Source organism: Phaseolus vulgaris, chromosome 2, assembly GCF_000499845.2.
Source record: "Phaseolus vulgaris cultivar G19833 chromosome 2, P. vulgaris v2.0, whole genome shotgun sequence".
Taxonomy (NCBI): Eukaryota; Viridiplantae; Streptophyta; class Magnoliopsida; order Fabales; family Fabaceae; genus Phaseolus; species Phaseolus vulgaris.
Genome location: NC_023758.2, coordinates 17,281,151 through 17,306,424, shown reverse-complemented (window position 1 = coordinate 17,306,424; position 25,274 = coordinate 17,281,151). Strand labels below are relative to the sequence as shown.

Here is a 25,274-nt window from a genome sequence, read left to right as displayed (position 1 = left end):
GTTTTGTTTTTGTCTATGATCATCCGCGGATCCCGCAATTATTTGCGTTTGTCGTCTTTCTTTGGTCACGTTATTTGTTTAGTATATTTTTATCGGATGAAGTAAAAAGAGCAAAAAGTGATGTTAGCTAATTTTCTGATGTAAAGAGAGGCAGAGCTGGAAATGAAAATGGGACCATGAGACTGAGTGTTGAACTTTCAGAACATCGTCTTTCCACTGAGTGGGGATTATGTACCTTTCCCCTGAAGTTGAGTGATGGGTGATGGAAGGCAAAAATACATTTTAAAACTAAAAATGAAATAAAGCAGAGGAAGAGCAGGGTGAAGAGCACAAAACTTTTATTTGTGCTTTTTGGGTGGTGATGTACCCACAACCCTAACTAGCTACTAACTCATAGTCAATAACACCTTTTATCAGGATTTTAGCTAGCGTGAGAGTGGAGGTGGGTTGGTCAGCACTCAACTTTTTACCACGAAAACGATGCCACTTCAAACTCATCATCCCACGTCAAATTCAATCATTCCCTACGCCTCCTTCAATTATATTTATATGCTCACAGGTCTATGATGAGAGGCTGTTTTTTATGAACATCAAGTAACAAAGACCTTGCATATTTCTGCGTCTACTCTTTTTTTCACCCTACAATACCTCAATTTTTTATTATCAGGAACATCACACAATTAATCGCTCTAGATATTCATTTCTGTGTAATCTACATTTATTCACTTCCTACTAATAATAATATTAAGAAAAATAGTTGCTTTATATGTTTTTACTTTCCAGTGTATATAAAAATGTTCAGATGTTTAAAACTAAACCTTTCCTAATCATTTGTTCAAATAATTGTATATATAATTATCAAAGAAGTAAAAAGTTATTTATATATTTATGAAATCTAAATACTCTAAAAACAAAACAAATAAATTATTCATATCGTACTCATGTAAAAAATTAATACTTATCTAGGAAATGTTTAGAGTTTTTTTGACCACTTAACTTGTCATAGTTTTACATGACTATAGTGTAGTTTATGAAATGAAGTAATTTAAAAAAATGGTTTGTGAAATGAAGTATTTTTTTAAAATTTATTAAAATTGGTCAATTTTAAAAAGATTATAAGATTGGGTTAGTTGTACTTTAGAGTAGAGCTCTATAATGAAAATTTTGTAATTACATATTTTTATGTTATTGGTGGTTACTGAGGTAATATAGTACATAGTGTGTTGAATCTACCATTGTATGATTGTATATAGTTAAGTAAATTATAATTTATGTAAAACTCATTTTCTTTAATTAAACTATTGCGTTGTTTTATATTATTATCCATAAATATTGTGATAAATATCTATTTGTTATTCCTATCAAGTTTATTTATGAAGTTGATATAGATTGCACTTTAAGATTTTACAATTAATGTAGTGCTAGAAATTACCTTGTATCATTTTCACAAGGAGCATTCTCGTTCAATCTCAATTTCAAAAATAAGGTTACAGTATTATAAAAAAAATATTTTAATTTGTGATTCAAATCTATGAAAAATAATGGTTAATTCTCTAATATTCTTCTTAGTTAATTGTATATCATTGGATTCTAAGATTAATTATGACCATAAATAGTAATTATGTGAATTCCTTCCTAACATTCAAATTCCAAATATTTAATAAAAACTAATCCACTTCATTCAATTCAAATTAGAATTATGAATTCAATTCAAGAAAAACAACCTTATAATCCTAAATTTATTCATATTCGATATGTACTTGTAAGAGTTTCATCGAAAACAAAACAATTACACTTAAAAGAACATTAAAATCCAAATATTTATAATTATATAAAATCAAATCTCAACCAAAGAACCACAAATCAATTAAAAAAAATAACCTAAAAATCTAGAAAGCGTTTAAAGTGCAGAAAATTAAATTTCATAATTAGAAAGTAAAGAGTATTACGAAAGTGGACTTTAAGCCTAACTCAACCCCATAAAACCGGCTCATAGGGTTGAGGTTTGCACCCACTTATATACAATGAAAGGCTCTAATCTCTAGTCGATGTGGGATCTCCAACACACCCCCCTCACGCCGAGACTGCCAACTCGTGCGTGGGACTATATATTTTGGGTGGTCCGATAGCGGGTGACACGATAGGCCCAACAAATACTCGCTAGGATAGGCTCGAAAATGGCTCTGATACCATATTATAGTAAATGAAGATGAATATTCATTGTCTGATGTGATGCTAATGTAGCGTACGTAATCGCACGTAATCGTAATGAAGAAAGAGAGGTTTTGATGAACCCTAATTGTAGAGAAAAATAAATATAAAAGAAACTTTTATTCACTTGTATATTAGAGAGTAAAATACATGGTGTATATATAAGAAAAAGATTAAGACCTAGCTGAAACAGAAAAGGAAAGTTGGGTCAAACAAACAAAGCCCAATAACTTAAAATAGAAAATTAAACATATTAACACCCCCCTCAAGCTGGGGAGTAGATATTTGTCAGGCCCAACTTGGATTTGAGAGTAGAGAATTGTGCGGAAGCAAGGGGCTTGGTGAATATGTCAGCAACTTGCATTGCAGAAGTAATGGGTAGTAGTTTGAGGAGACCAGAGTTAAGTTTTTCACGAACTAGGTGGCAATCAATTTCGATATGCTTGGTTCGTTCATGAAAAACTTGATTGGAAGCTATTTGAAGGGCAGATTTGTTGTCACAGTACAGGGTTGCAGGCTGGGAGAGAGGAAGATGTAAATCCTGAAGGAGGTAAGACAACCATTGTAACTCACATGTGGTGGTGGCAAGGGCTCTATACTCGGCTTCAGAGGAGCTGCGAGAGATAGTTGACTACTTCTTTGATTTCCATGATATTAGGGAGTCTCCTAAGTAGATAGAATATCCAGTGACAGATTTGCGTGTGGTAGGACATGTTGCCCAGTCAGAGTCACTAAAACCACAAAGGTGAAGTGAACTAGTGTGAGAAAAATATAGTCCTTCACAAGGGGTGCCCTTGAGGTAACGCAAAAGACGTGAGACAGCTTGCTGATGATGAGTTGTGGGTGCAGATATGAATTGGCTTAAATTGTGGACAGCGAAGGCGATGTCTCGTCGCGTGTTGGTTAAGTAAATTAGACGTCCAAGGAGTCTTCTGTATTGAGAAGTGGCATCAGCATCGAGAGGTGAGCCTTGGTCGGGAGAGAGACGGGAGGTGTGAGTCATAGGAGTGGCCACAGGTGCAGAGTCAAGCATGCCAGTTTCTTGAAGGAGATCAAGAGTATACTTGCGTTGACTTAAATGAAGACCAGTACTGTTTAATTGGCGTACCATTGGCGACCAGCTTGACGAAGGCCATACAAAGACCGTTGAAGCTTGCAAACATGCTGGGGAGAAGGAAGAGAGAGGCCAGGTGAGGGGGCATATTACGAAAGTGGACTTTAAGCCTAACTCAACCCCATAAAACTGGCTCATAAGGTTGAGGTTTGCACCCATTTATATACAATGAAAGGCTCTAATCTCTAGTCGATGTGGGATCTCCAACAAAGAGAGTAAGAAAAAGAATCAAGTGATTAAAAACTTGAATAGAAATAGATTTGAATTGAAATTACTGAATGTAAAAGTGTTTCAAATATAGAAGAAAACTTGTAAAGAACTATGGAAAATAAAGAATTTTAAAAGAAAAAAAATTATAAGGATTGTCTAAAGAAATGAAAAAGTAGACGAAAAACCTAATTATATGGTGTTTAGTATTGTAGAAGTCATACAAGGCTCATGGCAAAAGGCCTAATCAGTTGAGTTTATTATTGGCTTGTTGATTTTTCCATATTGGCAGAATTTCACTCAATTAAGAGTGATTTGTTGTGTGAATTCATAATTAAATTGGGCATTGCCCTCTGGATGATTTTCATTGGGTCCAACTAGATAATCTAAGCAAATTGAAGTCAAATCTATTAATTGCAATCTCAAAAACTTGCTGAGCATATTATGTTTCGCTGAGTGGATTATGTTTTGTTCAGAAAATTCTTGAAGTTTGAAAGCTCTTTGCCCAAATTTTTGTCTTCATCCACCTATATAAAGAAGATTAATCAATATTAGTGATAGTATATATGATTAACATCATTTCAAACTCATTTCTCTTTTAGGTCTTATTTTGAAAACTAAACTAAAAAAGAACTTATATGCATTATAGAAATGGTAAACAATCCAATTAGCTATGCTAAAAGTGCATATAAAATATGTTCATCAAATACCCCTCACTCAAGATTTTACATTTCTAAGAAAAATGTAGAATTACGCACTAATGCAAACAACAATAGTGGATAAAGTGAAGGAAAATTTGGCTCAAATGGATTGCACAATAGATTATTAAAAGGTAGGTCAATTTGATTTTTGACAAAGAAAAATGTCTCGATAATATCATAAAATTGCATCATATTCTTTTCAATCTAGATAATCAAGTCAAGTTTCTAGTATTTCAAATTCAAGTATGTCACACAAGAAATTATTAATGACTCAAAACTCATATTTGTTGACCAAGAAGCTTTCATGAATCTTATCTGTCTTGAAAACTTGAAGTTGTGTGTGTATTGTCTAGGTAGATTTTGTTATGTAACTTCACATTACATTATGATTCAAGTCATTTCATAATCTATCTCCTTGAAAAGTTTATTTTCTAAATCTGTGTATTTTTTTAATCAGTTGATTCATGTTTTAATCATTAGAAATTGTTTCTATTCAAGTATGTTGACTATAGTAAGTATTTTTAACAGATTGATTTGTTGTATCAACTGATTGAAAATTCTTAAAGTTTTTAAAGATTTAAAATGATTTGTTTTCTATTTTATTTTTTTTGTTAAGTGAAATCAACCAGTTTTTTTGATGAAAGAACTGGTTTTAAAATTTGGTGATTTCTTCTATTAAAAGAAAAAATCAATTATTTCAAAAATCAATTAAATGTTTTTAACAAAATTATGTTATATTAATAAATCAGTTTTTATTTGATACGGTTGTTTTCATTAAATGATCAAATTGTTTTTGCAATCATTATTACTTTATAAAAGGATGTAATATGATCATTTCAAACAACGATTTTCATAAGAGAGAAAAATAGAAAAGTTTTAAAATCATTATTGGAGATTGAGTTTGCTTATTGGATCATTCTCGCACGGGAAAAAAGGTTTGTAGGTTTGCATTGCTACTGTTCTCCATTTGTAACAATCCAGATGTATTCAAACCTTTTTTTTCACTGTATTTGTTGTAAGCAAATTCAGATAGGTTTTTTTTTAATTCATTTGTGTTGTTAAGAGTGTGTGTGTGTGTGTGTGTGTGTGTGTGTGTTATTGTAGGGTTCAATATCAACACTCTTGATTGTTTCTTTTGTAAACCTTTGTTTTTGGTTTAGTGAATTCTTAGTGGTTTGCCGAGGATTGGATGTAATTCTTGGTGTAAGAGTGAACCAATATAAATCTCATGTGCAATCTCTCTCTCACTCTAATATTTGGTTTATCTGTTGTTTTACAGTGTTTTGCGTTTAAATCTATCTATTAAATTACATAGCAACTGGTTTATATTTTGAATATATGTTTGTTGTGTTTTTTATAATCAATTGAACAGATAAATCAATTTAGTTTTATTAAGTTTTCAATTTGATTCCAATATTTGCAAAAATCTTTTGAAAACAATTTACCCCATTTTTGTTTTAGGCCACATATTCTAACAATCTTGACTCAATTTCAACAAAGTTAACATCTAATTTTCTCTTGACCAAAGTGTAAATGCAAGAAAAAAAATTGTTATAAATTCTCTAAACATTTTTAAGTGAACCAAATCACATTGATCATCAAATTTCTCGACAAAAGGACATATAGTAAAACAAAAAATATGCATGAAGATGCATCGAAAAAATGATTCATAAGGTACCTAAACATAAAAAAATATAGTTTAAAATATAAAATCTACTATAAAAACAAACAAAAGTATATTTAAAATACAAAAAAACAAAAGCATTGCACAAATTTAAACTATGTACAATGGAACCTACTACCCTCACTTGAATCCTACATTGTCTTTATGCAAGAAAATCAAAATTAGTACAAATAAAGGGAAATACCACAAAACAACAAATATAAAATGGAAAAATGAAAGTTAATAGTAAAATAAAAGATGAAGTCTTCCTCTTTATTTAAAACCTGCAATGTTTTAAATGAAAATGCATTAATAACATAAATAGGAATTGAAGAAAGTAAAAAAGAAATATGTTTCCACTAACCCAACCTAGTCATTTTTGCAAAAATTATTATCTTTAATTTCATATAATACAATTTACCTTTTATATAATTGTATCATGTTTACAGTTTTTTATTACAATAACTAAATACTCTATTTTTTAGAAACACATTTCATTTAATAAAAATATTTTTAAGAAAGTTTTTTATTATTATTAATAGTAGTTGATGTAAATAAATATTTAAGCGCATTCAAAACTTTCAGGTTCCATGACATTTTCATTTAGTGAAGTTAACATTCACTCAATGATCTTAACAATTTCAAGATTATGAGTCACTGGAGGTGTTTTACTGAACAAATTTCAGCTTTCACGCAACAACCTTGTTACATTCTATTAAGTGATCTTACTCAGATTCATCATTGTCAAAAATGATAATCTCTAGAACAAATTTTTTCTTCTTTTTATTATTCTTCTTCATGTTATTCATAACCATTGTACTCTGTTGGAACTACATGTTATTAATAGTCATTTTCACCATAAACTCTTTTAAAGATGGTTGTTCAAAATTGGAAATAATATCTATGTGAGGTTGTACAAATTGTTGATGTTGTAACATTGAATTTTGTTGAAATGATGATTGAACTAGCTCACGTTTATAATTATATAACCATTTAAAGTATGGTTCATAAAGTTTTTGTGATTGTTGAAAATATGACTATTATTGCATATGATTATTGATTTGTTGAATATGTTGAAATGTTGAATAATTTTCATATGAACGTGCTATTGACAAATAGTTATATGAATATGCTAATTTATTAATTATAAGGATCAAATCTAACAAAAATAAAGTAAAAAATCAAGGAAACAAAAACTGTAAATTTCATTAAAAAATAATTTCCCTAAACGAATTAGTAAGAATTCTCAAAAGAATAAAAACAAAAACTATTGGAGAAATTTGACTTAACAAATTGAAATTCATTAGCTAATTTTTTATTTTTCAATTACAACAAAAGTAACATAAAATGATAGAAATAAAAAAAAAACACCAAAAAAGTTAAATTTGCTAAATAGAAACAAATTTGTTAAGCAAATTGATTGTGATCTGAAAAAAAATGAAAAAATTAGACATAATCAAATACGTACAATTATAATAATATTTCATTTCTAATAATTGAAAGCACTATAAAACACGTGTTAACATGAACTACAACAACAAATTCAAAGAAATAAAAGGTAAAATCACTTATTTTTTAGTTTTTAATAGTCACAAAATCAAGACATTGCAAAAAAAATTACATTATCTATAACATGAAGGACATTAGGTTGACAATGCAGGTTGATCCGACTTATTTTGATGTGTCCCATATTTGACCCACAAAAGGTGGATCAAAATAGGTTGGATCATAATAGACTAACACGCACAAATAAGGTAAATAACTTAATTACTATTTATTTAGTTTATAAACTAGTTTGAAGAATATAAAAGTGGATAAGGTAGCTCAAATTAATATAATTTAAGAACTTTTAAGCTCTACTTTATTTAATTTTCTTTCACTACACTCCTTTACATTTTAATAGATTTCTTATTTTTGCATATTATTACTTATTTTCATTTCTATAGATATAATTAATTATTACATTATGTTTTGTATTTATTGGATCACTTTTTTTTATTTTTATACATTTCAAATTAAAAAAAATTAATATTATAAATTAAAATAATCAATAATTCATTACATGGTGTTTCATAAAAATTACACATAATGAAAATTATAAGAAAAAACTCTTAATTTAACAATAGTTTAAATCGAGTAATCAAATAGTTTAAATTTAAAAAAAATAAAAATTAAATGTAATTAATACTCATTAAATCAAATAATTAAAATAAAATGATTCATCAAAATAAAAATTAAATAGAAATTTTTTAAAAAAAGTACTATTCTTTTTAATAAAAAATTAATTGTTTTTTAAAAAAATATATAAAGTTATGATAACATAATAATACATCTTTTATGAAAAATAAAAAAAAATTATTTATATAATAAAAATTATATAATCATATTTTATATCATTTTCATTTGTTAACTAATTTATCAACCAAATTTATCAAATTCTTTAGTTTCTAAACTTAAAACTTATAAACTAAAAGGTTAACTTTATCAACTTATTTTGCTTCAAAAGCACAATGATGTGACATTAGATTTATCTATTTTTTTTATAACATATCATCATGGATAATATATTCTCTTTCTTGAAAATGAGAATTCATATTAGAAAATAAATTTAGTAAATTTAATTACTTATAATAAGAAATAAAAAATAAACTAAAATATTAATATGTAATTTTTTATTAATGTGGTTATTTTTTATTCTTATATAACTTAGGGGAAGGAAACTGGATTTAAACAAATTCATATAAATTGCAAACATTGAATTTTTGAGTACTAAAATAAGTTAAAAATAGATGAAACGACCAAAATGATAATAATTTAGCGGGAAAAATTTTAGCAATACTTACCGACACGTGTGTCGTAAAAAATAAACAGTAAAAGACGTGTTGTAGAAACCAAAATGGCTGTATTTTATTTTGGGTCCCAATTTTTGGACAACTCTAAATGAGTTGCTCCACCATACAACTGTCAACGTGGCACAAAAAATATTATTTTATTTGGGTTGTGGGGTCCACGTAAAAGTTGAACATTTAGTATTTGGTGCTTCAGAATGTGAAATTAGGTTTTAAGAAAGAGAAATTGGGGCTGAATTTACATTTCTACTTGTCCTCCACATCCTCTTCCGGTTCTCCGCAAGGTATTTCTTCCAAGTTCTCTGCAACGTTTTTTTTGCAGCGGCGTTTGTCGTCGTCCTGGTGCATATGTTTTCAGGGTGGTTTGGTGGCGGTGTCATCTTCGGCATCCTCCTTTCACGGTGGTTGGGTGGGGGTCTCACTTTCCACATCCTGTTTTCACGCTGGTTGGGTGGTGTTTTCCTCTTGGACATCCTCTTTTCAAAGGTAATAATACATTATTTTTTTTATTTGTTTAGGGTTTAGGGTAACATTGATCTTGTGTGATTTTTGTTGTTAGGTCATTCGTGTTATTTGTTTCGTGGTGACCCAAAGCTAATTTTTTGCACACATTGTTAAGATAAATGTATATTCGTATTTCACGTTGGGTTTACTTTGTGGATCTGTATTTGACTAATATTGTAGTATTTTATTTCATAATAGCATGTTAGGATACACAAAGAAAAGGGATTGGTGGAGCAACTTATTTAGAGTTGTCCAAAAATCGGGACCCATTTTTCTTGAGTATGACTTAATTTTTTGTGGAAAATATTGTTCTTGGAAATATGTGTCTTGGTGTATAAATAATGCAAATTGTTTGTTTAGAATGTTATGTTGATGAGGTACCAAAATTTTTAAGGAAATTCTGTAATGTTGACATGGATAAGAAAGGTAAAAGGAGAGTGTTAGTGTTTGTGTTAGTGTTAGTGTTGATGTTAGTTGGGGAGGGGCAGGAGGTGGGGAGAAAGTGGGTTAAATCAGTTTTTTATAAGCCATCAAAGTAGGACCGTGTGAAGTAACGACATTGTTCAATGAATTTAGAGGGTTGCAGTATGTGGTGACCCACTTTACACTTCCTGCACAAATGCAATGAAACTTTTTATGGAAATATGAAGTGAGTGTTGATGTTTGTTGGGATGGGCATGATGTGGGGAGAAAGTGTGTTAGATCAGGTCTTTAGAGGGCATGAGTGCAAGGCAGTGTCAAGTGAACAATAATTCAATCAACTTAGAGGGTTGTGGTATGTGGTGACCGTAGTAGGAGTATGTGGTGACCCACATTACACTTCCTGCATAGACCCAACAATAATTGGAGAGGTTTAGTTTATGACTTTTTGGTTCAGAGTTTGTGTTCAGCTTCAATGTGTATGAGGAGGAAAACTAATGCTACATATATCCATGTTCGTGGTTGTGTGTACTTGATGCATGTAATTTAAAATGTTTACTTCGTATGTGTAATGACTTCCCATACATTTTCTGGTTAGTGACATTAATTTGATATGAATTGTGTAGATATGGGCTCTTGAACATTTGTTCTCTTACAAGTGTCAAGTTCCAAGGATTGGAAATAGATATCCTCGTATCACTCATTGGATGGATGTTAGGCTGGGTGACATTGAAATTGCATCTGGACTGCAACAAAATGTGGTGTGTAGAATACATTGATCTTTTTTTAAATATACAATACTTAGTTTTTTTTGTCACTATGTTGGTATTTGTTGTGTGCATGGACATGTTATTATGGACTTATCTGCGTCCAATGAAGAGTTACAAAATGAATTCGTTGTACAAGCATTTGAGGTAGTTCAACGTGGATTTACAACCAACATGTAAAAAAAAAGGACTATGGTAAAATGAAGGTGAAATTAGTTGATATGCTTCGCCAAGCGAAGGAACAACAGGTTGTCATCAACAATTTGGAGAGAGAGTGGAAAGAGTTACAAGAATTTTTAAGTGCATGTGAAAAATCTTATGTACGTGATAGTCCTTCTGCAGATGATGACGAACATCTGCAGAAATCTTACGTTGATGATAAAGATCTACCCGATGAGCAAGGCATACCGAAGAGCAAGACGAACCCGAAGAGCAAGATGTACCCGAACAACCAGACGTACTCGAACAACAAGACGTACCCCAAGAGCAAGACGTACCCGAAGACCAAGATGAGGGAGAAGGAAAAAAGTAACATATTCACTCGAGTCAAACATAGAGGAAGGAAACGTGTGAAGTCGATTGTGATGAAATTACCATGGACTAGGTATGGAAGGGGAAAAAATGATTTTGTTAGTCATAATTGAAAGGGATCGTACATGACGTGTTTAGTACTTAAGTATGTTTATTGTGAAGTAGTTGTTAGGAATGGTACATGTTTATTTCATGGGGTGTAAAGTGGTTAGCGAATTTAAGACATGTATTTAACAACTGCGTTCTAATTTTACTAACTGTAAATTGGTTGGACTTTTTGAAGTGTTTTTGAACTTTAATTGTCTTCTTCCATTTATGTGGTTGAAGTGAACATAATTTTTAAATTTGAATGTATGGCAGTGACAACACACAGAAACTAAGTTCATACAAACTAAGAAGGACAGGTAACCAACAAATTAAGTTAAGACATGTAATAAGCATTGTTCAAACATGTGCTTATAAATTATAAATACAATTTTGTATCCTCAATTATACAATAATAGTCATCATTGTGCATATAGGCATGTTTGTAAGATGTAAAAGTTTAAACCATCCTTGAACTTCAGATTTTGTCTTCCTCCATCTTATTCAATAACTCCAATTGCTTTGCATCTGAATATATGTCAAATTTTAAAACCTATAGGCATGAATATTGTAACGAAAGGCACACTTGTTTGTACTATAGTTATAATGAAAGTCACACACCTTAACAATGTTGTTTACAGTTATATTAAGGTAGAATGCTCTTTGATTCAGAGTAAATATGGCTACCTATAACAACATTAATGCTTTCATGAAATATGATATGGAGTTATTTGAAAAAAGAGTTTTATGGAAGATAAATACATTCTTTAGCACTAAGACTGATCCTACTGCAATTTGTGATCCAAATTCTGGATCTTTTAACACCTTTGCGTGTACACTTGCTCTAACTGTTCCTGTTGGATCCTGTAATAAAGAGGTGTATAATAGTCATTTTTGTGTTGCATAAACTGAAAGGATCGAAAGAGTACATAAGCCATATATTACCTTAATAGTTATTAACATGTCTCCAAAACCATTTGGTTGACATTCTTTGACATTACTTCTATTTAAGCGAAAACGGTCTAGTGCTGAATGGGTCCAATTTAGCTTGCACGAAAAAATTTGGATTAAGCGAAAACGGTCCAGTGTTGAAGGGGTCCAGTCTAGGTTGCACAAAAAAACTTGGTTTGAGCGAAAAACGGGCAGTGCTGAAGGGGTCGATTTTAGATTGCACGAAAAATATTTGGATTAAGCAAAAACAGAGCAGTGCTGAAGGGGTCGATTTTAGCTTACACTAAAATATTTGGATTAAGCGAAAACATGGCAGTGCTGAAGGGGTCGAATTTAGCTTGCACGAAAAAATTTGGATTAAGCGAAAACGGGGCAGTGCTGAAGGGGTCGATTTTAGCTTGCACGAAAAAATTTGGATTAAGCGAAAACGGGGTAGTGTTAAAGGGGTTGATTTTAGCTTGCATGAAAAAAATTTGGATTAAGCGAAAACGGGACAGTGCTGAAGGGGTCGATTTTAGCTTGCACGAAAAAATTTGGATCAAGCGAAAATGGGGCAGTGTTGAAGGGGTACATTTTAGCTTGCACGAAAAAATTTGGATCAAGCGAAAACGGGGCAGTGCTGAAGGGGTCGATTTTAGCTTGCACGAAAAAATTTGGATCAAGCGAAAACCGGCCAGTGCTGAAGGGGTCGATTTTAGCTTGCACGAAAAAAATTGGATCAAGCGAAAACGGGGCAGTGTTGAAGGGTTCGATTTTAGCTTGCACGAAAAAATTTGGATCAAGCGAAAACGGGGCAGTGCTGAAGGGGTCGATTTTAGCTTGCAAGAAAAAATTTGGATCAAGCGAAAACCGGGCAGTGCTGAAGGGGTTGATTTTAGCTTGCATGAAAAAATTTGGATTAAGCGAAAACGGGGCAGTGTTGTGTTGAAGGGGTACATTTTAGCTTGCACGGAAAAATTTGGATCAAGCGAAAACGGGGCAGTGCTGAAGGGGTACATTTTAGCTTGCACGAAAAAATTTGGATTAAGCGAAAACGGGGCAGTGCTGAAGGGGTCCATTTTAGCTTGCACGAAAAAATTTGGATTATGCGAAAACGAGGTTAACTCATATAACAAGTCAAGTTAGTTATCTTTCAAACAACTTACCCATTCATATGAACCTCCTTCGACTCTCACCACCTGAATAACTTTATCTATATGATTCCATTATCTCAGTAGAGTCAGGATATCTCCTTCTAGACGAATCCCTAGTCAATGCACATCCTAAACAATCTTAACACGGTATTTTCTTTCCTGAAAATACTATGTCTTGAGATTGGTGACCACGTCACCCTCACATCCAGATCTTCTAGCCTAGTGTTCTATTGCAAATTAAGGCTAGCTTCCCTTACCTGAAATTTAGCGGGTATTTGCTAAGAGCTCCAAATCCACCAAAAACTTAAAGGTAACTTAACATGCACCACAGAGTCCTAATAAAAAATCTAACTATATCATTAGGACCCTGAGCTAACAGAGATTAACCTTGAAGCTAAAAGGGTCACATTGAAAGCAAAGACAAAAACAACCTAACAAGTTCAAAATTTGACTCAAAGAGAAGAGCAAAAATGAACTTACTTTATCAGAAATTCTGATCGGCCAGTCTTGTTGTATTCACTGTCAGGAGTCTGATGGTAGACTCTGATCGTCGAACTGATGAGCGAGGAAGCCAGAATCTTAGAGAGAAGGGAGAGGAAAGGAAAAAGAACTTTCTAGAGAGATGGTGGTTCTTTTTAAAATGAAACCTGAATAACAGAATTTCTATTTATATGCTCTTTTAAATTTAAAAATAAAATATTCTCGTGTCATTTTAATTTTACCACTTCTACTCTAAGACTATTTTTCTCAATCCTTACAATTTGCACACACCTCATGCACCACCCCACACAAGAACAAAGCAAATTTTTTTTGAACTTACTTAGGTGTGCAAAAACTTAATAGCAAGTCACCATTTAATGTGACTGTGACTAACTAACTAGATTAATCGTGATATTATAGAATTTGACCTTCATTTCCTCCACTAGGATTACTTTACACACAACTTATGCACTACACCACCCCACCTAAGAACAAGACAACTCAAAATTTCGAAAATTACTTCACTGTGCATAAAGTTGGTAGCAGGTCACTACTTATCTCTAAACAGATCACCACTTAATGTGACTATCATTAACTAAATAACTACATTAACAGTGGTATTATAGAACTTGACCTTCGTGTACTCCATTGGGGTTACTTTACACACATCGCATACACTGCACCACACCACACAAGAACAACACAACTTCAAAATTCTAAAATTACATCACTATGCAAAATGTTGGTAGTAGATCACCACTTATTCTTACAAAAGGTCACCACTTACTGTAGTGTGTTAAGGTAAGTGATGACCCCTGTAGTTTTATGTGGTGCCCTCTTCAGAACTTTTATGCACAGACCAAGAAATTATTTGCATGTTCTTCTTTGGTGTTGTAAGGGTTGAGATGAGAGTAAAGTGAGGTCATTGGAGGTTATGTAATTAAATATTGTAAGAGGAGCTTGAAATGTAGTGTGTGAAAGTAAGTGTTGACCCCTCCAGTTTTATGTGGTGACCTTTTCAGAACTTCATGCACAGTCTAAGAAATTATTTGCATCTTCTTCTTTGGTGTTGTGAGGGTTGAGATGGAAATAAAGTGAGGTCATTGGAGGTTAGGTAATTAAATATTTTAAGACTACCCTCAAATGTAGTGTGTTAAGGTAAGTGGTGACCCTTGCATTTTTATGTGGTGACCTCTCTAAAACTTTATGCATAGTCCAAGAAATTATTTGCATCTTCTCCTTTGGTGTTGTGAGGGTTGAGATGGAAGTAAAGTGAAGGTCATTAGAAGTTAGGTAATTAAATATTTTAAGACGACCTTCAAATGTGGTGTGTGAAGGTAATTAAATATTGTAAGAGGAGTTTGAAATGTACTGTGTGAAGGTAAAGGGAGACCCCTGTCGTTTTATGTGGTGACTTCTTCATAATTTTATGCACAGTCCAATTATCATCCAAGAATTTATTTGCATGTTCTTGAATCCATAAGTCACAGATTTGATATATTTCAATGGTGTTCAAATTACATAATAAAAAACATTATCTTCAAGAATGTGATCAAGCCATCAAATTTAAAAGTGCAAGTCACATCATGTCATGTCTAAATTTTCTTTTGTACATAAAATATATAACTTCATTCGTCTGCAATATTATCATTGTTGTCTTCATTGTCCACAAGCTGCAAAAAATACTATATAAGATGAAAAATCAAGATATATACTTGCTGATAATGTGAAAATAACTACAATAGAATTTATCTTATGAAAACCATATTACAATGCAACCAATTAATGTGCTTCATATTTAGTGTCATAACAAATAATGTGTTTCATCATCAATGCAAATGATGCTTAAATGGTAAGTTGACTGAAGCAAAATTTTGTTCTATTCATTCCAATTGCTTACGGGAAAAGAAGTTAGGTCATAGTAGATCATGATTTACATTTAATAGAAAAAAGTTACTTGCATTATGTATCCGACGCTTGATGCATACATCACATGAAAATATGTAGCACACTTGTAACAAATTATACATGAACCACGACTCTGTTTACAAATCACACAAGTCTGCAGTCTCAAGGATAAGAAACATACATGAGTTCATTATTATAGTCTAGCAAAAAAAAGAAAAGAAGGCAAAAGTATTATTACATAAGAAAAACCACAACCATATTCGTGAACAACTAGAGAACTAAAATGAAAAATGATTATGGAAGATTATATGGTGCATTTTGGATTGTTGGTGTGGAATTTACTTTTTCACAAAAAGTCATTTGGAAGAATGAAATTTCTTTTTACAGACAAATCATCCAAAAGCAATTTCAAAATAAGCATATAAATAAATCATTAAATTTACACAACAAAATGTATTTGGGTTCATTTAGGTTTCCCAGTCAAATAAAATTTAGAATCAGTCAATCATTATTGCAGACAATATTTAACTGAAACCAACTGTATAAAAACAAGATCACCATTTAGCCATCTTACCTTCACAAATGAATTAGGATAAGTTTTAAGGATTCCTACAGCAGGTTCCACGACCTCATGGTTTTGGAAAACAACTTGAGATTGAAACCAAGCAAATATTACATGAACCCACAACATTTCAACATCAGTTGGCTTTAAAGCACCACCTAAAAAGCAAGTGTTTTCGATATAGTTAAAGCATATTAGCACTTTATCACAACACTGATCATTAAAGATAAAAACTATGAAAGAAAAAACAAGGTTGGTGCAAATTGCAAATTCATAACACTAGGACTCCTAGATAACCATTATAGCATTTGTATCAGGATTATAGTTATAAAGTTATAAGAGGATTTATTAACAATGTGAAAATGGACAAGAATGGCAAAACATTAAATATTGTGATTGATTATCCACCAAAGTAAAACGTTTTTTTAAATATAATTAAGGTTGGTTCAATACATATAAATGCAACTAAGAGTGTTGAATCCACTGTGTACTACATTCATAAATAATTTAACATCGCAAAAAATAGACACAAAAGCAAATAAAAATTTTCAGACTTCCAAATATACTAATGTGACGTGCCTTTTACTAGGAAAAGGCAACACTTTCTCTCAACATCAGAAGTTTCACCTACTCTGCTAACCCAAGAATTTAAATCCTTGACATGTTTTGCCCCATAGCACTCTTGGTGGACTGTTATTTGGCATCTGCACAATAAACAAGTGAACATGTGTAAATCACTTCCTTCAAAGCCTAATAAATTTGAAATAAAACATTAGACAACCCAAAAATTCCAAAAGTTAAGGCAAAAGAATATGAAAAAAAAGGAGAAAACATGTTACAAATAATAATTTTGTTATCTTCCCAATCTTCAACTCATCTGCAAGAACCAAAACTCACCTAAATAGTTCCTTCATACCACGACAAACCACCGTCAAAACAACCGCATCCACCACCACGACCAACCACTTTGAAAACATGCGCACTCACCACCACGACCAACCACCGTCAAAATAGCTGCACGCACTACGACGACAAACCATTGTGAAAACACGTGCATCCACCACCACGACCAACCACCGTCAAAACAGCCACACCCACGACGATGACCAACCATCGTGAAAAGAGGCACACCCACCACGATCACCACAAACGTTGGAAGAGAAAGCTTGAGGAGAAGGTGAAAGAGGATGTGGAGAAGGGGGAAGAGGGAAAACGGCAACAAACTCAAAAAGAAAGTGAAAGAAGTGCAGCCCCAATTTCTAACCTAATTTTACAATGTGACCAAGGACACTCAAATATTATCTTTTCATAAATTTTTACTGGGCCCCACAACAAAAATAAAATATTATTATCCTTGCCACGTCAACGGTTGTATGGTGGAGCAAGACATTTGCGGTTGTTCAACCATCATTTTTCTTTTATTTTATCCAATTTGAAACCTTCTTTCATCATTACTTCATGCAATCCCAGAATAATTATCTTTATTAATAATATTATTTTTATTAAGTGATTGTGATTTCTAACAGTTAATCAACTGATCTAGATTTAAATTTAAATATCATTATTCCTTCGTTTCTACGCGTAGATTTTAAAATTTATTATAAGTTTTTGGTGGTGTTGTTCTAATATATTTTTAAAACACATTAATTTAATATATTAAAATAAATTTAATATATTTTAAATATATTAGAAAATACATTAGAAAGATAAAAAAAAAACAAATTCAATAAAAAAAATCGAAATTCTAAATTAAATCAATAAAGAATATATAAAATTACATTTTTTCAAAATACAAAAGGAAATAGTTAGCTAGAAAAATTTAAGCTTTTTGTAATAACAAATCTACATGGAATCCGAGACTAAATTTAAAGAATCTAAATTTGGTTTTCCTTGAACTAAGAACTTGGTAATATTTATTAAATTGAAATACTACAACACTTTATGTATTCAGAGGAATAAAACTAATCCTTGAAACAAACAGCTTTGTACATATTTTCTTTATCCCCCAATGAATTTGGTGTAAATTGTTTCACGTACATGATTAATTTGAAAATAAATTAAAAAGAAGAATAAGATTAGTGAATTTAAATATTTATTTAATTTTAGCTACTTTTATTATTCATCGCAAGGAAACACGCGCAACAATCCACCGTTAAAGTATCTCTTTTTTCATCCCAAAAATCAAGAACAACCATTCATCCTTCGCTTACTTTAGTTTTGTTACAAATTCAACAAATGAATTACTTTTGTCTATCATTTTGTAAAGCTTGGAAATATCGTTTTAAATTTTTCTTAAATTTGAATATTTTTAATTAATTTTTTATTTTATTAAATGTTGAAAAGTTTAATATTTTTTAACTTGTTATTTAGACTTTATTTTCATCATCAACTGAATTAATGCGAGAGTTATTTTAGATCATCATTATTTATATATTATTTTCTATTTTTCATATGTGAAGACATTAAATAATGACTACATAAAATAATAGTCACGTTAGCACCTTTAACCACAATCAAATCTATTGACATTCAATCGAATAATTTATCTCCATCCAAATAATCATCTTTAAAAAAAAATCTTCTCTTACAAATTTCAACCACATTTTTTTTTCTCTATTGAAGTTTATTTAAAATATATCCAACTTATTTTCAATGATATGCACGAGTCTTGATAAATAAAAATATAAAATATAATAAATAAGTGAGGTAAAATTTATCTTGAATCTTATATTCTATTTTAAATGAGATTCACTATATTATATTATTCTTAATTTTTTTTATAAGTTTGGCTTTAATGATAAAGTTTTATAATAACTAACAGATAAATATTTGAATGATTATTTTATTTTGAAATTAGTGTTATAAAAATATGATAATCGATATCGATTCTGTATCTTCATTTCCGTCTGCCTGGATCAAGGTTAAAATTCGATTCCTGTAAAAGAGTTTAGTTAATTCTAAAATTTCATCCAATAACACCAATCAATTTTAGTGAGTTTTTTTTTTATAAAATTTAAAATTTAATATATGTCCGAATAAGAGATGCTCCAAGGCACGCACAAGTGAAATTATTTATATTTGAAATTATTTATTTATTTTATAAAATTTAGATCTTAAATTTTAGATTGTTGTTAAAATATATGCATAAAAGTGGTCTAAAACGTGTTTAGAGTACTCTATATTGACAGGGGTTTAGGTTTAGGTTAACCTTAATTAGGGTTAGTGATAGTTTGTAGAGTTAGTTAGACAAACGAAGTTCACGCAAAGACCAACATATGCTCCAAGGTGAGTTAGCTACATTCTCACGTGCCCCTCACACATGTTTAGAATAACATTCACCCCTCGCACGTGTGCTTCAGGGACCTACCCCTATCCACTTCAAATTAACTCTCACTCATGCCCTCCTTTCAACTCCTCTCTATCCAAATACTATCACATACCAACAACCTTAAGTATCATTAATACGTTTTAAATATTATTTATTTTCAACTTTTTATATTTTCATCATCATTTTGTACACATTTTGATAAGTAAACAAAAAAATGTGTAACTAAGGAGACATACATTCAAAATAAAGAAATATACACACATATTGAAAGAGAAAAAAAATAGACAATTTCGTCATGTAATCGTTATAATAAATAAAGGAGAATAAATAAATTAGTATCCAATATAAGAGACGACATAGTAAAAAAAATTATAATCCATTCATATAAAAAGTAGATAGTACGCCAATTGATTATACAATCTATATCTATTATCTATTTTCTAAATTAAATATAAGTGATGTACAAAGTTTTACAAATATACAGTAAGTAGCTACAATATTTATAAAATTATCATTACCTATATTTTAATACCGTTTTCTCATAAATTAATGTCATATATTAATAAGAATTTTTGTTTTTTTGCTAGCATAATTTTAAAAACATTTATTCCTTTTCTAAACAATATAAATATGTGTGAAATTTTATTTAACTAGCGGTAATCATATGAATGAGATTAATAGCTGGTATAATGGAATTGAAGAAAAAAAAACATGTTATTATGGTCCTAAACTATATATAATGTGTTTATTGAAAAAAAATGATTTTTTTAAAACATATATAGTGATGAACGAGTCATATACAACCACATAATAAGAATGATGAAGACTTAGAGATTTGTTTATCAATTTATTTGCAATATGAGTCTAATTGGGTTTTTGTTTATTTTTGTAGGCCTAATCAAGAGAAAAACTCTAGGATGAAGGAATGTACAAACATATCCGAGAAGACATTCAACTCATTAAAATATAAATTAGAACTTTGGTCAGAAAAACACAAAAAGATTGAGTTTCGATTCACTAGTCAATATTATTTTTGGATCAAACTTTAGCTTAAATAAATTGTATAAAGTTGTTCAGGATATCATGGGTCATGTATTGGGCCTAGTAGCATAAAATAATACCAAATATTTGAGCCAAGTAACATAGGTTTTTGGGCTAATATTTGGGCCAATTGTAAAATAGGTATAGTTAGGGTTAAAAGTGGTTAGTTAGGATAACAATTGGGCTTCTTTGAACCCAATGTAACCGTAAAACGTCTAGGGTATATTAGAGGACAAAAATTATCTTGGCATGAAGCACATGAACGTCAACATGGCAGTCTAAGAGTGGAGATGATTTAACATGGAAGGTGTGTGTTAAACATGAAAAACATGAGGTCACATGACACCTTCTCATTGAAGAGTTTTATTTTGAATTTTCAAATTTTGACACCAAAACGTTGCCTCATTCCTATAAATTAAGGTGTTTGACTCATGAATTAAGGTGTTATACTTGTTATTCAAATTGAATATTATTATTTATTTATTATTTCTCTAGTATTTTCATGTCATATAAGTTCACCGTAAAACTAAAAAAAGATTTTAACAGAAATTAGTTAGTGAAGATTAATATAATCCATGAATTTAATTAATAATTTTTTTAACCTTAATTAAGTTCTACAGATTTATTATAAAATTTAATTAAAATACTCTTATTTTATTCTTGTTTTTTTTTTATCTTTCTTCATTACTTTCTTGCTCTGTTAGTTAATTTCCAAAGTTCCCTTTATTTATTTTTTAATCTATTTTAAAGACTAATATTTAGTCAACGAAAATAATAAAATTAAAAACTCTTTTTTGGTTTCTAAATATCATATTTTTCTATACTTATTTTTTTAGCACTATTATCTAGAGTTAATACTAATTTTGGAGTAACTAAATTAATATTTCAAATTAATATCAATAAATTTATTAATTTTAGTATAATATTGAAATATTTAATATCAATTTCAAAATTAAGCTTTTAAAGTAATATTTTAATATTATTTAAATATAAACTTAAATTAATAATAATAAACTCAAAAAAATTATTTAAATTAAAAATTATATGAATTAATTTAATTTGAATATTAAATCTCGTGAACCCTTGCATCCTTGTGAAACCTCTAAAGTGTTGAATCATTTGCATCCTCTGCATTAAGTCTCGTGAGTCTTCCAATGAAAAATGCATCCTTTTGTGTTCTTTGCATTGTGCGATCATAACATTATCCTTGACAAATTTTAGGGTTCATCATTTCTTCATGTCTCTTTTTATTCTCTCCTATTTAACTTCAATACATCTCTTCTTGCTAATAAATTAGTGATTCATTGCTTCTAATTTTGCATTGGCTTATATCGATGAAGGAAATGTAAATTAGGAAGGTGTTCTTTCCATTTATGGTTCTTAGTTTCTGGTTTTTGGTTTGTGTATGTTAAAATGAAGTAATAATTTGTTTTCTCATAATTATTTTGTTCATGTTCATCAGACAATTTTCTATGTTTAATCTGCGTGAGTCATTATTCTCTGTTGCATCTGTGTGAGGCAAAGTGATTCTCTCAAAGTCTAGTAGTTTAACTTGTTTAGTTACTATCGCATGTCATCAACGTGATGTATTAATGTTGACGATAGAAGAAATATCATTTGTAAACAAAATTACTGATTAATCATGGATTTTTTTCACTCTTTTTCATGATAAATTGTGTTTTAATATAAATAATTGCATTAAAGTCATAATTAATGAAAAAATTTGAGACAATGATGAATTTTATTTTTTCAAAATTATCAAGGTAAATTGTCTCTCCCGAGTTGACTATGTTCAATCTTTCCTCGATAATATTTAACAAAATAAAATAACTTGTTTTATTTTTTAAATTTATATTTTATTATGATACATGTTTATATTGTAGGTTTCTAATCAAAAGGAGCATATTTGATTGTTGAAGATATAATATAATGTGGAAATTATTTTTTTCCTATTTTATAATATGTTATATTTTCATTTGTAGTAGTACTTCACATAATTATTCGTCTTTTTTGTATTTTTCATTTGTACTACTTTCTATTATTATTTATTATTATTAATTTTTTTTAAAATCAACTAATTTATTATTTACAATTACAAAATCTTTTTTTTAACATAAATGAATGATTTTATATGTGAGAGACCATTAAAAACAACTTATTTTTTTTCTAAAAAGTAATGAAATTTTAAATTCTTTTCAGTTCTTATTTATTTTAATGAACTAAAACAAATGTATGGAAAACTTTTAAAAGTTATTATTTTAAGAAAACACTATAATATGTGGCCCTTATTTCCTAAAGTATATCTATCTTCTAACTTGAGGTGAATCAAATAAATGAAAAACAATAATATCAAGAATTATAATTAAATGAAATAGATCATATATATAGATCAAAACCAATTAAAAAGTAAGAATATTAAATCAAGAACGATATATTAGGAATACAAATCCACGTCAGTATTTTATTAAACAATATATTAATAAGATTTATAGTAGGTTTCATTGATTGTATTCCATAAAAATTATACACTATTATGATTAATTTGTACTTGCGTGGAGAGGGAATAAAACTTAAATTATTTTCATTTTAAGATTTTTTCATAGAAAAAAAAAATTACGGGAAGAAAAAATTTAGTCGTTTGAATTAGCACAAATCTCAATAAGACTGAACATACCATAAAGTCAAGTTAATTAAAATTCAAACACAGGTCGATAATAATATTTAACAATGGAGCTAATAACGTACAATAACTAAACTTTTATTAAGTCAAGAAACCATTAATGACGAGTTATTCGCAATCCATAACTCAAAACAAAAATTGATGTTTCTTTGTCTTGATATAAGAAAGAAAGCAAAGGGTACGTACGACTTTTCCACTTTTACATCATGATATTCTTCACACAATCAATTCATATTTCTATTTTGCATTTATAATGATATCGATGTGGGACTAATCGTATTAGGAGTTTGAAACTGTCCATTCTCACAAGTATTTTTGTGCTTCCTATCATAAATTTAAACTTGTTTAACAGTTGAATAATTATTCATGGGTGTATATTGATGTGCCTGCTCCAGTCCTTTTCATTAGACTTTTAATTCCATTGTCAAGGGGTATATATCTAGAGAACCAAAATAAAATAAAAAAGCAAAACAAGTATCTTTTTTCCATCTAAAACACGAAATCTGGATTTTAAAGATCCGATTTTAACCCAAACAGTGTGGCATGGAATGAACACAATCTTTGGTGGAAGAAACATTTATATTTTGTAGCAGTACCTGTAGGTTTTTTTGCAAAGAAAAGGGGGAGTAACATGCTTAATATCAATGAGTCTAATAATATAACACTGATGGCGATTTATCAAAGTTGATACCTCTATCATTCGTCTAATATTGGCACAAGTACACATTAGTGCCAACACAAGTTAAGTCATTATCCCTTGTTGATGGACGACCATTCCCATGATGACAATGGCAAACAAACATACATATTAGGTACAACTCATTAGACACTAGTATTATTCTATACGAATGCACAGTGTTACTTGTAACATATTCTGATTTTCATTTTCTTTAGGGTTAGAATTAGAGAACAAAGGAGAGATATCCTTTTTAGTATGTATATATGTCTCCATCTCCTTGTCTGCTTCTAATTATAAAGGTCATATTTCTAGCTCTAGCATATATATTCTCGCTACATTGCTCTTTTCAGGATTCTTCGCAAAAGACACTGGGGTCCTTCTCACCGTCACAACTTATCTTACTTTCTTTATACTTCCCTACAACAGTAAAAATCCGAATTTCAATTCATATAACCAAACAAACTCATACATATACACTCCATGCTAATAAACTATAAGAAGTGATAAAATTTTTGACAGAAAGAGGATTTCCTTTAGCAGTTTGGCGCTAGATTTTATCATGATCAACTTACGGTTGTTACTCATTAATTATAGGGACAGATTTAGTTTGTAGATTTTCTAGGGTTGTTATGATTTAGAGGTGTGCAAGACCTCTTTTTCTAAAATGAGAAATAAATTTCTTCCACTTTCTATTTTATTCATTTATGGTTGGATAATAATAAGCCTATATGAAGCCTAACAGAAGCTCCCTGATTGGGCATAGGGATCCAGAAAAAGAAATTTGGAAAGCACAAATATATATGGTCTAGAACTATGATAGTCCCCCCCCCCCCCACTACTTTCTATATTACTGACTTCACTTCTGTTAACTTGCTCAATATAAATTAAAATTTTGAGTTATATGGTATGTAAAAATGGATAGGGATGAGAGATAATATTGTAGTCTTGAAGCATGTATAATAATTTCAGTGTGGTTCACTAAGCAGTGAAGGCGACATGGGGTAAGATTTAAGCTATGTCATTAATTGCAAGGTCCTGAAAAGAGATTAGGAAAGTGACAATGAGATTATACATGTTTCGTTGCATAAATGTTGAGGTCCAGGATTTCAGAAATTTCCCTCACTCGCCCACCCTTTGTCAATTTGTATATGGACTCTACAGTGAGGGTGGATGAGTACATACATCAAAACAAATATGCATGCACCAAATCTAGGTTGGCATTGGTTTGACACAGACAAGAGGTCAATAGCTAGTAGTAAAGTGTAATAATCATTGCACATAAAGTATACACATGGCAAAAGTGATACCTTGCGGTCCATGCTCATGTGGGTTCATGTGGACGCAACAGTGATGGCAGTAGCCAGCCAAAGCTGAACATTGAGTGGTGCGTGTGTATTCTACTGCGTTGAAGGTAACAACAAGAAAGAGATATGAATTAAAAGAGATAGAAGCTTGGAGACG

At 30.4% G+C, this 25,274-nt stretch overlaps 1 long non-coding RNA gene across 1 annotated transcript; it reads right to left on the bottom strand.

Moving 5' to 3' along the window:
- Window positions 1-16,555: 16,555 nt before the first annotated feature.
- LOC137809637 (uncharacterized) lies at window positions 16,556-17,127 on the bottom strand. Its single transcript, XR_011080791.1, has 2 exons — window positions 16,983-17,127; window positions 16,556-16,789 (listed from the first exon to the last, which is right to left on the bottom strand). It is a non-coding gene; the product is annotated as an uncharacterized lncRNA (long non-coding RNA).
- Window positions 17,128-25,274: the final 8,147 nt, after the last annotated feature.